Source organism: Rhinolophus hipposideros, assembly GCF_964194185.1.
Source record: "Rhinolophus hipposideros genome assembly, chromosome: 5".
Lineage (NCBI taxonomy): Eukaryota > Metazoa > Chordata > Mammalia > Chiroptera > Rhinolophidae > Rhinolophus > Rhinolophus hipposideros.
Window position 1 is genome coordinate 90,536,372 of NC_138051.1, and position 14,487 is coordinate 90,550,858.

General features: G+C 43.6%; 1 pseudogene across 1 annotated transcript in view; it reads left to right on the plus strand.

The window, feature by feature from the left end:
- The first annotated feature begins 3,960 nt into the window (after positions 1 to 3,960).
- The window catches only part of LOC308497921 (small ribosomal subunit protein eS1-like), a 32,676-nt pseudogene continuing 22,149 nt past the window's right edge, over positions 3,961 to 14,487 (plus strand). Inside the window, exon 1 of the transcript in view lies at positions 3,961 to 4,229. The product of the transcript in view is annotated as a small ribosomal subunit protein eS1-like (transcript). The remainder of the gene's footprint in view (positions 4,230 to 14,487) is intronic.

The window sequence follows — 14,487 nt, forward strand, 5'->3', positions numbered from 1 at the left end:
TTCCCTCAATCCTAAATACAAGTCTGGCAGTCGTTTGTCACTCTGTAATCAATTTCTTTCTGCTTACACTCCCTAAAGTGGATTCTGATCTCTTCCAGGGAACTCTGACTGGTTTAAACACAAAAAACAAACAAACAAAACTCTTCCCATCTAGGTCTTAAGTCTTTAACATGTATCAGAATCCTTCTTTAACATGTATCAGAATCCTTCATTTTTTCATATTTTTCCCATGTGGTAGGTCTCACAATCTTACATATATTTAAAAATCACACCTGTTATGGCTTTGTCTGACTATGTCATGACTAGTTTTATGAACATCATTCTAATGTGGGCTCTGCTTTTTACTCCCCTTTCTCATCGTAGGTGCCTGGTGTCCCCATGCTGTGCTTCAGCTTTCCAGGATGTCTCTGTGGATTCCCCTCCAGGCTCTTCCCTTCTCCAGGTCCCCCTACCCTCCTGAATCAAAATGCCTGTTTTATGTCCTGTCTATCTGTGGAGAGTCTCATCTAATAAACCAATTCAAGGTAAGTTAATTGATGACAGTGAAAGCAATGTTTTAATGTTGATAATAATGATGATGATAGCCACAGCTGACATTTATTGAGTGTTGACTGCATGCCAAGAATTTTACAAGAATTATGTCATTTAATCCTTAAAAATCCCCAAACCTAATGAACTACGTATTATTATTATCTCCATTTTACAGATGTGGAACCTGAGGCCTAGAGAGTTTTAAAAAAACTTTATTAAAGTCACACAGCTAGTAAGTTAGAATGAGGACCTGAATCCTGGTCTGAGTTCAGTCTTGTCTCCTAATTACTATCGTTTTTTCCCAAAAATAAGACCTAGCCCGACTATCAGCTCTAATGCGTCTTTTGAAGCAAAAATTAACATAAGACCCGGGGTTAGGAGGGTAATGGGCCACCGTTGCCAACCCAGTCTTATATTATGTTATATTATATAAGACCCGGTCTTACAGTAAAATAAGAGCTGATTGTCTGGCTAGGTCTTATTTTCGGGGGAACACGGTACACTATGTATGTTGCCTCTTCAAATCCAAAGGAATGGATTTGAAGAATATTACGTGGCCTTACAGCTTGATGGGAAGATTTTTAAGATTTCAGGATGGGGGCCTCTTCCAGCAACAGAAGCATTTACATTTTACCAAGATCAGGAGAACTAAATACAAGTCATTAAGAGTTGAATAAGCACAGTCCACATTTTGTGGTAACACAATCACTTCTGTAGTAACAAGATAAGCATTTTGGTTTGTTTCATTACATAAGAAATGAAACTGGGAAACATGAATATTTAAAAAAAGATAAAGGTATAGAGGTAAATGAGCAAAACTAGAAGAATCTGGAAAAACGGAGAAAGCTTAGCTTGTTCTTATGATAAAATATTTCATTAAAGAGTCCATATTATGATAAGCCTCTAAAAGATTAAAGCAGTATAGATAAAGCAGTAAATCGAGTTTAATGCAGGTTTAGATAAGAGGCTGGTATTCGGTAATACGATAAGATGCTCAAAGCTTATGGTCACTGATTATTTGGAAGAGAGGAAAAGGTGAGCGTGCAAAATGGATCTGGGGAATGATAAATATTAGTTCCTGAGAAAACAATAACCATAAATGATAAGGTAGAAAGCTTGCAAAACTGGAAACTAACTGGACCAGCTGTGTGATTAGTCTCATATTATCAAACTACAGGGAAAATCTAGTGAGTTTCTCAACATTCAAACATCATTAATAAACTACCGTGTTTCCCTGAAAATAAGACCTAGCCGGAATATCAGCTCTAATGCGTCTTTTGGAGCAAAAATTAATTTACGACCTGGTCTTATTTTAATATAAGACCTGGTCTTATATAATATTATACATAAGACAGAGTATAATATAATATAATACTGGGTATAACATAATACAATACTGGGTCTTGTATTAATTTTTGCTCCAAAAGACACATTAGAGCTGATGGTCGGGCTAGGTCTTATTTACAGGGAAACACGGTAGGGCCTGCAATAAATTCTATGAGCACCTCTGGTGTTGATTAATCAATGAAGTCTAAAGAGTGAATGAAGTCTAAAGGTCAATGAAGTCTAAAGAGTGAAGGTTGGGCTAACTTATGTGTGTAACTAAACCTCTATCTACAGAGAACAATCAACCAGTTAAATAGCTGACCTAGCCTGTTCTATTTGCCATGCCAGGCATACAAGGACCCTTACCAATATCTTGCAGTCAGGTTGGTCTGGGCTCATACTGATGAATAACTTCTATGAATAAAACTTTGGATAATGAATGAATAATCAGACACTATGAAAATTACCAAATAAAAATTAATGTGTGCAAATGACAATATTTTATTACAAAATACGTTGTTATTGCGTCTGCTATTGCAACATTTAAACTACCAAATCAGAAGCAGATTATTTTAGTGATTTGCCCTATGCACAAAAAAAGTTATTAGGTACACATAAGTTTACAGGTTCTTTTTTCTTCAATGGTGCTAAACTTGAAACTATTACTTTCAGATTTTTAAATTTAACTTTTAGAATTTATCCTCTATTCTCCAGTGTGAAAACTAAAGGTTCAGATACTGGGGGGAAATGAAGTAGGAGTAATAGAAATACATATATAATTTTATTTATAATTTATTATATTATAAATTACATGATTACTTGTTCAACTATAACCAAGTTTTCAAACTAAAAAGTACGTGAAAGTGGTTTTCTAAGAGATTAAATACTCTGACAAAGTGAAGAATAAAAAGTTCCAAGTGAACCATCCTTTGGAGTGGAAAAAGGTTAGCTGAGAATGTGCTTGTGAAATTTACTGTGGAGGATTCTTATTCTAAGATTATGGTCGTTCTTGCCTCCGGGTCCGAGTGTTGCTCAGTCAGCAAGGTGCTCAATTCAGTGATTGCAGCACATTTTCCTTGTTGATCAAGAAAATGCATAATCTCAGCTTAGACATATTTACCATAAAAATGAATCTAAGAAACGGGATTTTGATTTAAATTTTCCAGTTGCAGCAGATTGAGAAAAATATATGCAAGAGAAGATTCTATTTGAAAAGCTCTGGTTCAATTAAGTCCAAATAGAACGCATCTCTATGCACCGAGCGCTGTCTCGGGCATTAGATCGCCGTTCTCGCTCAGAGCCCTTGTCAATTTGATTAAACTCACAAACACGTGACTGCCTCCGCCTCTGTTAAAAATACTCTCAAGCCAGAGAATAACTGAGATCCGTGTGTCTTTGTCTTTGTTAGTGGGTCCTTTAGCAGAGCAATCGTAACACTAGCTAGAGGGGTACAGGTTTAAATTTAATACCCCATAACTGAATTCTCCACCAAACGCCCTCATTGCAGAGAGGGATTTAGAAGAATGCGGACTTAAGTCCCGACTCCAGAATACCGTCTCAGGCATGGACGTTTTCAATTTAAAAAGGCCCTTGAGAAATATGATACTTATTTTCAGCGTTGGTTGAAAAGGCTGATTTTGGAAGCCGCTCCTTTTCCTGCATATCCTCTTTCCAAGATTAAAGATCCGTCGGATGAAACACTTGAGAGAAAAGGCCGGGACGTCAGATGGAGAGAACGTGTTGTGTGTCTGTCTGTACACGTCTCTTGTGTCGGGGGGAAAGACGTCCGACGAGAGTCCCAAACCCAAACACTTCACGCAGCCTAGACCAGGCCGGATGGCCCACTCCGCCCCCACCCGACAAGATGAAAAGTCTCTAGGCCTTTGAAGGGCCCGGCGCGGGGAAGTGAGTGGGGGCCAGCGCCCTCGTGGGTCCCCAGCGGCTACCGGCTGACGCGTGGGTTGGTCCCGACCCGAACAGGAGCCAGGCAGGGACGCGGTCCCGCAGCCCACGCAGCCCACGCGGGGCCCGGAGCCCACGCGCGGCCGGGAGCCCGAGCTCCCCCAAGGCACCACTGGCGTCGGGCGCGGCGGCCGCGCCGCCATGGCAACCGAGGCCCATGTCTCCTCCCCCCACCCCCCTCCCGGCGCCGGCGCCTCGAGCCCCGCGGGACGGGGCGGGGCGGGGCGGGTGTTGCTAGGAAACTGGCGGAGGGCGTCTCCGCGGCCACCCTTCACCTACATCCGTCCGGGGAGAGGGAGGTGGGGGAGGGCGGCGGCGAAGCCACGTGGTGGCCGAGGGGCTCGGGCCCTTTCCCCGCTGAGGCCGGCCCTTCCGGCCCGGATGACGTCCTCTTTCCCTTCGGCTAACAAGTATTGTGTCCCGTGTCCTGGGAGGAGAAATGAATGGAAACACTTTGGCATTGCCTCGCCCCACGCTGGCTCTATCAGGACGGCAGTTCCCAGACTCCTGGGGTTCTCCCCACTCCGAAAGGAACCGTGTCTTGAGCTTTCCTGTGTCAAGGCGCCGTGCTAAATGCTTTTCATACATTAACTCATTTTCCATTCTGTAGGGTAGTAACTTCATTTGCACGGGAACAAAATGTGGCCAAGGTCTTACAGCTGGTTGGGGCGGAGCCAGGATTTGAGGTCCAGTCTTGCTTAGCTTCAAGGTCCCTGCCTTTCTATAACACGTACGTCTCCTCCCACAGCTGCGTCTTGGCTAGCCCTCCACTTCATCCCTTTTACCGTGGAAACACGTGCTCCCACACCAACCGGGACACACTGTCTGGAAGTGGTCTGACAAGGGGATTGAAAATCTGAAATCAGGATTATCAAAAAATAAAACACAAAACCCTGGGACAAACGGTTTACATTGCTGTATCATTGATAATTTCCTGATGTCCCAGTCTGTAATGTAGGACTGCAATCACCACTTAGAATCCTAAGATTTTTACCAAAGAAACAGAATATAAACCAAAGAATTTGCCCAAACCCATATTGACTCCTGTAGGTATCCCATACTTGTGCTAGAAACTGTGAGAGATTAAAATACCTTCTTTTCCTAAACAGTGTCTGTCCACAAAGAATTTATATTCCACTAGGGAACTGTCTTGTGTTGTCCAGGATTTGTGTGCAAGCAATTTATTAAGGAAGTGTTTCCAGGAGACACTTGCAAGGGAGTAAGGGAAGCAGAATAGGGCAGGAGAAAAGGGCAAGCAAGGGAGCGACTGAAGGTCAAGTTCCAGCCTCAGCTTGACCCAAAGGCAGCTTGGGAGCACAAATGACACAGGGAGTTGATCCTGCACCAGCCAGCCATTGGCTTGCAGGCCGCCCTGGAGGTGGTGGGGGATATAAATACCCAGCACTTCTGGTTCTGGGGTGAGCCTGGGTGAAGCGCTCCTGCAGATGAAGGGAAGGTAGTTCTATACAGGTCGGAGATGTGAGCCATTCGGAGAGGAGCACCCAAAGCCATGGGATGGGGTACACTGAACCAGTAAGGGGGGTCTGAAGGGATGTGGGTAGAGCACCAAAAGCATCCACCATAGTCCTCCCCTTGTACCACTCAGATCCACATGCTTTTCACAGTAAGTCTACTCCATCTCTTCCCGACTTACTCAGGATTCTATTGGTCACAGACCTAGTGGGACAAACCACAGCCCACGCTGCTGCACCCAGTCCTAAGGGTGTAACGAATACTGATCATCTCTCCTCTCTACCATTGATTCCCTTCATCCTCAGATGGCTTGCCTGGTGGAGTGGCCCAAATTTTCATCTGTGAGAGGTCTGAGCTTCTTACTACCATGTCTTTATCATGTAATGGCTGCTATCAGTTAAAACAGTCAGGGAGACTCCAGTGGATCAGCTGAGTGCCCAATATTCTTCCCTGAGCCTATTATGTAGCAGCGGCCTTACTGTCTCATGAAACTCGGGGTCAAGTACCTTTGCCATTGTAGGAACCACTTTCTTTCACTACGTGGAGTCCAAAATGATAGAACTGCAGCTGTAGCTCGAAGTTTAGTGGGACTCTTCCTGTGTCCCCTGGTGTGAAGCAGTCACCCTCTGGGAGCCATAGACCCAATGCCAGGGCTGTGACGATAAGAAGGATGTATCCCCCAAGAAGGGGAGCCAGACTAGCCTTCCGTCCACTCCTTGGTTCCCAGACTCACTTGGTTCCCAGATTCGACTCACCGGAGACACAACACAATATAATGGCTGTTGGTTTAGGCTTACACTCCACCCTGAAGGATGGTGCCGCGTCCTCACAGGGTATCATTCCTAATCTACTGCCTTTAAAAGGTGATTGTAATATTTCATGCTAGAGGCTTCTGAACGGTGTGGTATGTTGTGGGATCAGTTGATCTCCTCGTCATCTGCCCATTGCCATACGTCCTTTGACAAAAAATGGGCAGCAAATGTTTTGTGGGATCCTGTGTCAGTAAAGCAGACGTTCTGTGTCCTCAAATAGTGAATCTTGCCAAGACCCTGCAGGTGGGAAAGGCAAATTCATACGCTGAATTTGTATCAGTTCCAGGCAAAACAAAATGCTGCCACTTCCATGGTGAAAGGGGTCTTCCATAATTAATTTGCCACCAAGTCTCTGGTCTCCTCAAGGAACAGCACTCTGCTGGGGACTCAGAGTCCATCTCTGTTGCTGATAGGTCCAACAGTCAGCAGTGGCAGCAGCTAGACCAGCTGTGGTGAGAAGGAGCCTGTGCTTTTGGACTCGTTCATAGCCTTCATCTCTGTCACGGAAGCTACTGCATACATAGGCTTATGCCTACTGGACAAGGTTATGGGAGCTCAGGACAAAGGCTGCATCTTTTGGATGAGTCATCCTGTCCATCTGGTTGCTGGATGCTTCTCGTGCAGTGAATGCTTTCTGGTAGACAGAAATGTGCAGCTCAAAGATCTTCCCTCCCATTGGTCCTCTTCCCCCAAACCTCTTTATGCCCTGTCTTTCAGTTGTGCTCCTTCCAGTCTCATGGCCAACCAGTAGGGTCATTTGCCACTGCCCATGAATCTATCTGTATCCTTAGGTTGGGCCACCTCTCTCTCCATGCAAAGTGGGTGACCAGGTGCAATGCCCAAAGCTCTGCTTATTACAATGATCTAGCCTTATTGGTCTTTTCAGAGCCACCTCTGGGAGGGGCTATCGTGCATAACTGTGTGTTTTTAGTTTATACCAATAAACCGAGTCAACCTATGTATGAACCAAACTTGAGATCTTGCCTCTATCAGCTGGTCATAAGAGGTAAGCTGTCAAGCCACAGTTGTAAGCTGCTATAAGTGCATTGGTTCGTGATAATATAGAGGTCTGAGCCCCTCTTTGTGCATTTTACTCATGTGTTCTAGAACTGCTCAAGTCCAATTCCACCCAATTACATAGTTCTTATAATTGTTATTTCCTTTGTATTTCGCAAAAGTAGAGACATTGCACAAGCCAGTGCATCGTCTTTCATTTGTGTCCCATCACAGCTCACCAAGAGTGAAAGTTTTAGTAACTACATTGATACAAAGATGCAGAATGCCACAATTAATGTCATGTATGTAAAAAAGTCTGCTTTCTTGATACTTTATCATACAGTACTAATTGACGTTTTCTTTGTATATATGTTCTTAAATAAAATGAGACATTATTATATGAATTTTCCTTTATATACAAAGGGTGCCAAAAAATGCATACATATTTTAAGAAAGGAAAACTGTATTAAAATTGTAATACTCAATATATACCAATAATAAAAGGTGAATACAAGTCACATTTGACTTCTGCAACTAGTTACAAGAGGTACTCAAAGTGTCCAGACACTTCTGATTACGGCGAACTACTGCTTGAGCAACGTTGACTAAAGTGTCCACATTTTTTTCGCAACCCCAGTATATAGGGAATATATGCTGACTTTCTAAAACATACTATATAATATTTTATATAGTATAAATATATATACATATATATTATATATAAATATATATACATATATACATATATATGTATATATACAGATATATATACAAACATATATATATATACACACACACACACACACACACACACACACACACAAACACACACACAAAATGCTACTTACCACCAGGGATGGGATTCCCAGTTTTCATCTTTTCATCTTGCTGGTGAATGAGCTACATCCAGAATCCCATCTTTAAAGTCAGCTTCCTGGGACTACTTGTGGCACCAGCTGTCTTAAGCAGGTTCCACAGATGCAGACCCTGAGGAGAAGATTTGTGTGCAAGCAATTTATTAAGCACGTTACCCCAGGAGAAATTGGTAAGGGAGTAGGAAAAGCAGATTAGGGAACAAAAATTAGCCAGGCAAGGTTGTGATATTAAAGTAAAGTTCCAGCTTCAAACTGAACCCCTGAGGAACTTTCGAGAATAAATTACCCCGCAGAGTTTATACTGCCTGAAAGTAAGGGAGCGAGGTTCTTACACGTCTACACCAGTTAGTCATTAGCTACAGGCCACCATGGGGATTTGTAAGTTCCCAGGCTCTTTTGATTCTGGAGTCATCTGAGTGAAGTGGTTCCAGGGGACCGAGGGTAGCTCTCCGAAGAAAGTTGTGGATATGAACTCTTTGGAGCAAAGCCTGTAGAAACTGGGGAATGGGTACACTAAACCAATAAGGGGGAATTACAGGCATCTAGACAGAGGACCACAACTGCTAAAGGAGTCAAGATTAACATACCGGTATGAACGACTGGCATGGAGTTCTGGTTGCTGACAAGATGGTAAGTGAAGTTGAGCTTCTGCCTCTTCCCAAAATCTAACTCAGAACAAACCAATAGGGAGACAGAAAGATGAGGTCCCCATGTGTGTTGATGGGGGAGCACAGTGCATGGAAACGCAGAGCACCAGAGAGAAGGCACTGTGGAGCGTTTTGCTTCCCTCACTGCCCTGAGCAGACCACTGCCTTCTGTGATTACGTTCTGTAAGGCTGTGACTTTCATCTGGTTAGTAGACTGTCTCCACTGTGTGTTTGGATTTTGTGTTTTTATAAAGCAGGCTGCTGTGTTGGAGAGGCTCACATGGCAAGAAACTGAGAGAGGCCTACAGCCCTCAAGGAACTCAATTTTGCCAACCTGAGTTTTGAAGGAGATCCTTTCCCAGTTGAGCCTTCGGATGAGAACCCAGCCCTGGCCAACACCTTGATAGCAGCCTGTGACAATCTGAAAGAGGACCCAGCCAAGCCAAGCCCAGATCCCTGACCCACAGAAACTGTGAGATAATTGCACATTGTTTCAAACCACTAAGTTTGTGGCAATTTGTTATGCAGTAATAGTAACTAATACTAGAATTCTTCAACTGGCCCGTAGGCTTGAGGACATCCACCTTATGTATGATTATTGGTGTACAGGTTGTATCTACTTGCTAGAATGCAATGCCCACCTTTGGGTCCCCAGGCAGCAGCAAGGGTATGGCCCTGCCCATAGCAGTCACACAGTAAATTCTCCCTAGGCAGGAACTCTAGGTATTTATGATGATAAAAGTTGACTTAAGTCCTTACTATGTCAGGCCTTGTTCTAGGCACTGTACAAATTTTAATTTATTTATCCTTACCACAATCATATCAGGTAGTCTCTAGTAGGATTTCCATTTCAGATGAGAAAGAGGCTCACAGGGGACAAATAACTTGCCAAAGTCTGACACATGTGAGAGGCAGAACTGGGATTCATTCCCTGGAAAGCCTGGCTTGAGTGAGAGCTGCTGCTGCCTCTCTCAGAATTGAGAAGAGATAGGGGTCAGTGCCACACAGACCTGTCCTTTTCTGATGCACTGTTAACAGTTCCAGCTCCTCTGTGGGAGTTGTCAGCAGCTGGAGGTCAGAAATGCAATTTGTTTGACATGAAATCTCTCCTTTAATAGCAAAAACATAGCTAGAGTAGGAGCCTTAAAAAGCTGGTCGAATGACTGACTGACTGACTGACTGAATGAATGAATAAATGAGATACCTTGAATAGGATGTGGGGAGAAAAGGAAGGGGAACATAGAGAATGCTCTATTCCTAGATATTACACCAGCAGACATGTCCCACTCCAACACATTTCTGTACAGTTGCCATCAACATTAGGTCTTCTGGCACTTATCTGAGAGCACGAGTTAGGACATAGGATGTGTTTTTTCTTGATTTGGAATTGAGAGCAGAAATAATTCATAAGAGGTAAGTAAAGTGGAAAGCAGCTATTGTCCCTAACAAGTGTGTTTATTTCTTATTGATCTGACTAGACATGCACACTCGGAGAACCCTGGATTTTGTCTAATTCTGCATTTACAGCAGTTTATTACCTGCAGGGATAAGTGAGGTTATATAATGGGCTGGTTCGAAGAACGTGCTGCTCGCATATGCAAATATCTGTCCAAATTGTTTAAAATAACAAGTTGCTTAACACCCTCAACTGAGAATTTGGTTTGCAATGTTCAAACGTCACCCTTCATTAGGCCTGCCTACATCACATGAAATGAAAGACGGTTCCTTGAAATGCCAAGTGCCTTCGCCACACTATGTTTTCAGAGCAAGGAAAGAAGCTAAAGTCTGGTCTCATATTTCATTGTTTTCAGGTACTAGATTCAGAATAATAGTTCAGTCACAGGTTTTATGATTAAGTTGCTTTGGTTTCTCAACACAGACAAAATGCGTACGAGAGAATTCCACTAACTATGTGGTCATCGTTTACTTCAGTGCATTTTTCCTCCCCGAGTAAGACTGGTTGGTGAAACTGAACTTTATTTCCTTAGCTTTTCTCCTTTTACTGCCATCCCAGCTGTGCCACCCAAGGCTAGTCACATCACACTTTGCTTAAAACTTTGTATGACTCTCCCAGTCCCCTCAAGACAAAGAGCACTCTTCTTGACCTGATGATCCAAGCTTTGTCATCCAGTCCCTACTCTTCTGACTGACGTCAACTTTCACAGGTTTTCCCCACTCCCCAGTCTCCATATTTCCACCCTGCTGCTCTATTTTCAGTTTCTCAAATGTTCTCTGATCTCCAAAGCCCTAGGCCTTTGTGTATGTGGTTCCCTCTGTCTTGTTCACCTTCCTGTCCCACCCCACACCGCCTGCCCTGACTGACTCTTCAGATTCCTACTCAGATACCACAGCCTCTGAAGCCATAGCAGCCCTGAGGTTGGCTGCCCACCTCAGGGTTGCTATGGCTACCAGGGCACACCCCACCAAGGTCCCCCTTCATTAGAACTGTCTGCTTCTCTTGCTGGACTGTGAACTCCGAGGGCTGGCACCCTCAGAACCCAGCACAGGGGCCTGGTTCACGGAAGAAACGACAAACACATACAATAAAAAAATCTGTTGAACGTTGTCATTACTCTCCTGTAACCTTCATTTCTTTGCTTTGGGTGGATCTAAATTGCAATTAGTACGGTTTGTAAATTGCATTCAGAATGAATGACAGTTTGAGTAAAATCAAAGCTATTAGCACAATAGAAAATTTCCTGAGAACAAAACTAATTTTTGAAATTTAAACCCCATGAAATTCATTTCTATAATTTAAAGCACAAATTTGAAAATAAGTTTCTCAAACATTAGACCCTAGTACGACTTCCAAATCAATCTATTTTCAATCATTATCTGGGGATCAGCCCACACAGATGATGTGTTTCTCACCCTCCCTTGCAATTTTTCTTAGAAAGTATGACAGGCATTTTTTCCCCGCTGCCATAATAATAAAAGAAAGGGTAAACACAGTAAGATTTCTTTCACGTAGTGTTAGTACAGGAGAGAAAAATAGCTAAGAAGATCTAAAGATCTCTTCTAAAATAGAGTGTTTATGAGCGACACTGATTTTTATTTAGCACAGAATTCTCTCCATGCAGAGCACACTATTTTCTTTGGTATCTCCTCAGCTATGAGCCGCAGCAATGACAGTCTGACCAAAGAGAAGAGATGAGACTCAATCATTTAGTCATGGTCCTGATTGGACCTCAGTGGCTTTACAACTGGAACTAGGAGCTGACGAAGTCTTGGCTTTATTTTTATTTTGAAGCTGGATAGGCTTTGGTCTAAATACTTTGCAAACTATAAATTACTACTGGGGTGCTATAGAGTCTTCAACTGCCTTTATCGGTTTGACTTTTTAGAGCCAGGCGGCCCAATTTGTACATCATGTAGTTCTCATGCTGGGAAAAACTCCAGTGACATTCTTGTTCAGGAAACTGAAGTAGCCCTGACCTCACTTAAGGAACTGACTTCTTAGGTTTGCTGAAAAGGCATTCAGTGGCTCAGTCAGCAAGTCAGGAAACAAGAACAAAAGGGAAAGAGAGCATGAGCTATAGAGGGTACATTAGCTTCCCAGGGCTGCCATGAGAAACTACCCCACACTTGGCGCCTTACAACAGAAACCTGTTCTCTCACGATTCTGGAGGCAAGAAGTCCAACATCAAGATGTCAGCAGGTTCTCTCGGATCCCTTCTGGAAGCTCTGAGGGGAAGCCTTACCCTCTCCTAGCTTCTGCTGGTTGCTGGCAATCCTTGCAGCATTTTGGTTTGCAGATGCCTCATTCTGATCTCTACTCCATCTTCACATGACCTTTCCTTCTGTGTGTTTCTGGTCTTTGTCTCAAATCTCCCTTTCCTTTCCCTTAGAAGGACGGCAGTCACTGGATTTAGGGCCCATCCTTCTGTAAATATCTTCTCCAGGATGACACTTGGATCCTTACCTTAGTTACATTTGCAAGGACCCCATTTCCAAATAAGGTGACATGCACAGGTCCCTGGGGCTGGGACATGCACATAGCTTTTGGGGAGACACAATTCAACCCACTACCAAGGGAGAGTTCACCTAGGTAAAAATCCTTCCTGCTTTGACCTTCCTAAGAGCTCTCTGTTTGGACTCTCTGAATTTTCTCCTCCAGCCACTGAGGCAAACCCCTGCCTCTTTGCTGCAGTACTTACAAAACCAGAATCTGAGATACTATTGTGAAGAGACATTGAAGATTGAAAAAGAGAAAAATAATCAGGAAACAAACAAGGAAGGAAAACTGGTCCTAAAAATCTAAGCAGTCAAAATTTAGAACTAATGATATATAACGTGGTTCCATTTTTTGACACACACAAAAAATCTGCATATAAGTTCATAGAAAACATCTGGAAAGATATATACAAAAAATTAACAGAGGTAATCACTGGGTTTTGGGACTATGGAATCTAAAATATCTTCCTTATGTATATTTATAGGTTATAATTTTAGGTAATTTAAAAACACCTCTAAACATTACAACTAATAGTTTATTAAAAGTTAATGAGAGCCCAGGATGGCAAAGAATTGTTCACTTGGGCTGGCCTTTCCAAGAGGCAATTGCTCTGAAATCAAGTAGAGAAGGCGGAACAGGAGTCAGCTAGCATCTTTCCCTGAATCTCCTTTTCCTGCCATGAATTCCACACACCATGTCCTGGAGTTTGGTCCCTAACTGGATGATCTTTCTGTAGATGTGAGAGCTGGAAGAAACCACACAGATCACCTGGTCTAACTTTCTAATTTTACAAACCATGAAAGAGAACCCTAGAGAGGGCGGCAGGCTCTCCTAAGATCCCATGGACAGGTGGGGCTTCTTCTATTACTGCAGGTAGGGTTTCCAGATGGGAATTCCCACCCATTCTCAGGAATTGTTTTCGCTTTCGTGTTCCCAAATCCTGAGAAAAGGTGGTCGGGAAATTGGGAAAATTGGCTCCTTGAATCCAGTAATACCCACAATGGGAAATAAATGTACTACTTACAATGTATCTCTTAGACATTTTTCCTATTTATCGCTAGAGTTTCCAGGCGGGAATTCCCAACCTTTCTCGGGAATTTTTTTCGCTTTTCCGTTCCCAAGTCCCAAACAGGGGAGCGCTGTCCAGGTCTTGTGCATGGACCACTGGACTCACACAACTCCTAGTGTCTATTTGCAGCCCGACTTCTAATGACTAAGGCACTTCCCTATGTCACCACCAGGTAGACAGCGTTTGTGAAGACTTACTCATTGAACAGTTATTGAATGCCTGTACCCTATCCCGGCCTACACGTATGCAGTGACCCTCATACTCCGTACTACAGAGAAGAAGAGAGTGAGGTATAGGAGGGTTCACTAATTCACGCAGTCTGCAAAGCCTGCAGTGGCCTGACTCTGCTAAGCAGAGGGGAGCCACTGCCAGCGCCGAACAGCAGAAAGATATGTTGGAAGCTGTGCTTTGGGAAATGAATCTGGCAGCAGGGTAGAAGATCGACTGTCTTTTCTCAGTGCAGCAGCACCAGCTGGAAGACTTGCCCATGAAGCCAGCAAGTGGCAGAGCTGGGGTTAGAACGAGGCCCATCTGATTTCGGTGCTCACACTCAAATCCCCTAAGCCAGGCAGGCTGAAGCTGGATGAAGGCTTTTGGCCCAACAAGCCCCCTTTGGTGGTGCTTTGGCAGCTCACTTCCTTGCTGCACTTCCTCTTGTTTGGAACCCTTGTACTGGCCCATCTAAGCAGCAGACAGTTCCTCTGAGTAGAACGTCCTCTAAAAAGCCCAACTCCACCACCATCTGGAGCTGGTGAAGCGGCCATGCTTCCTGTTGAACTGGGTCTTGGGGGCAGAAACCACACTGTTGTTTATACCTGAAGCTCTTTATTCATGGTGCTTT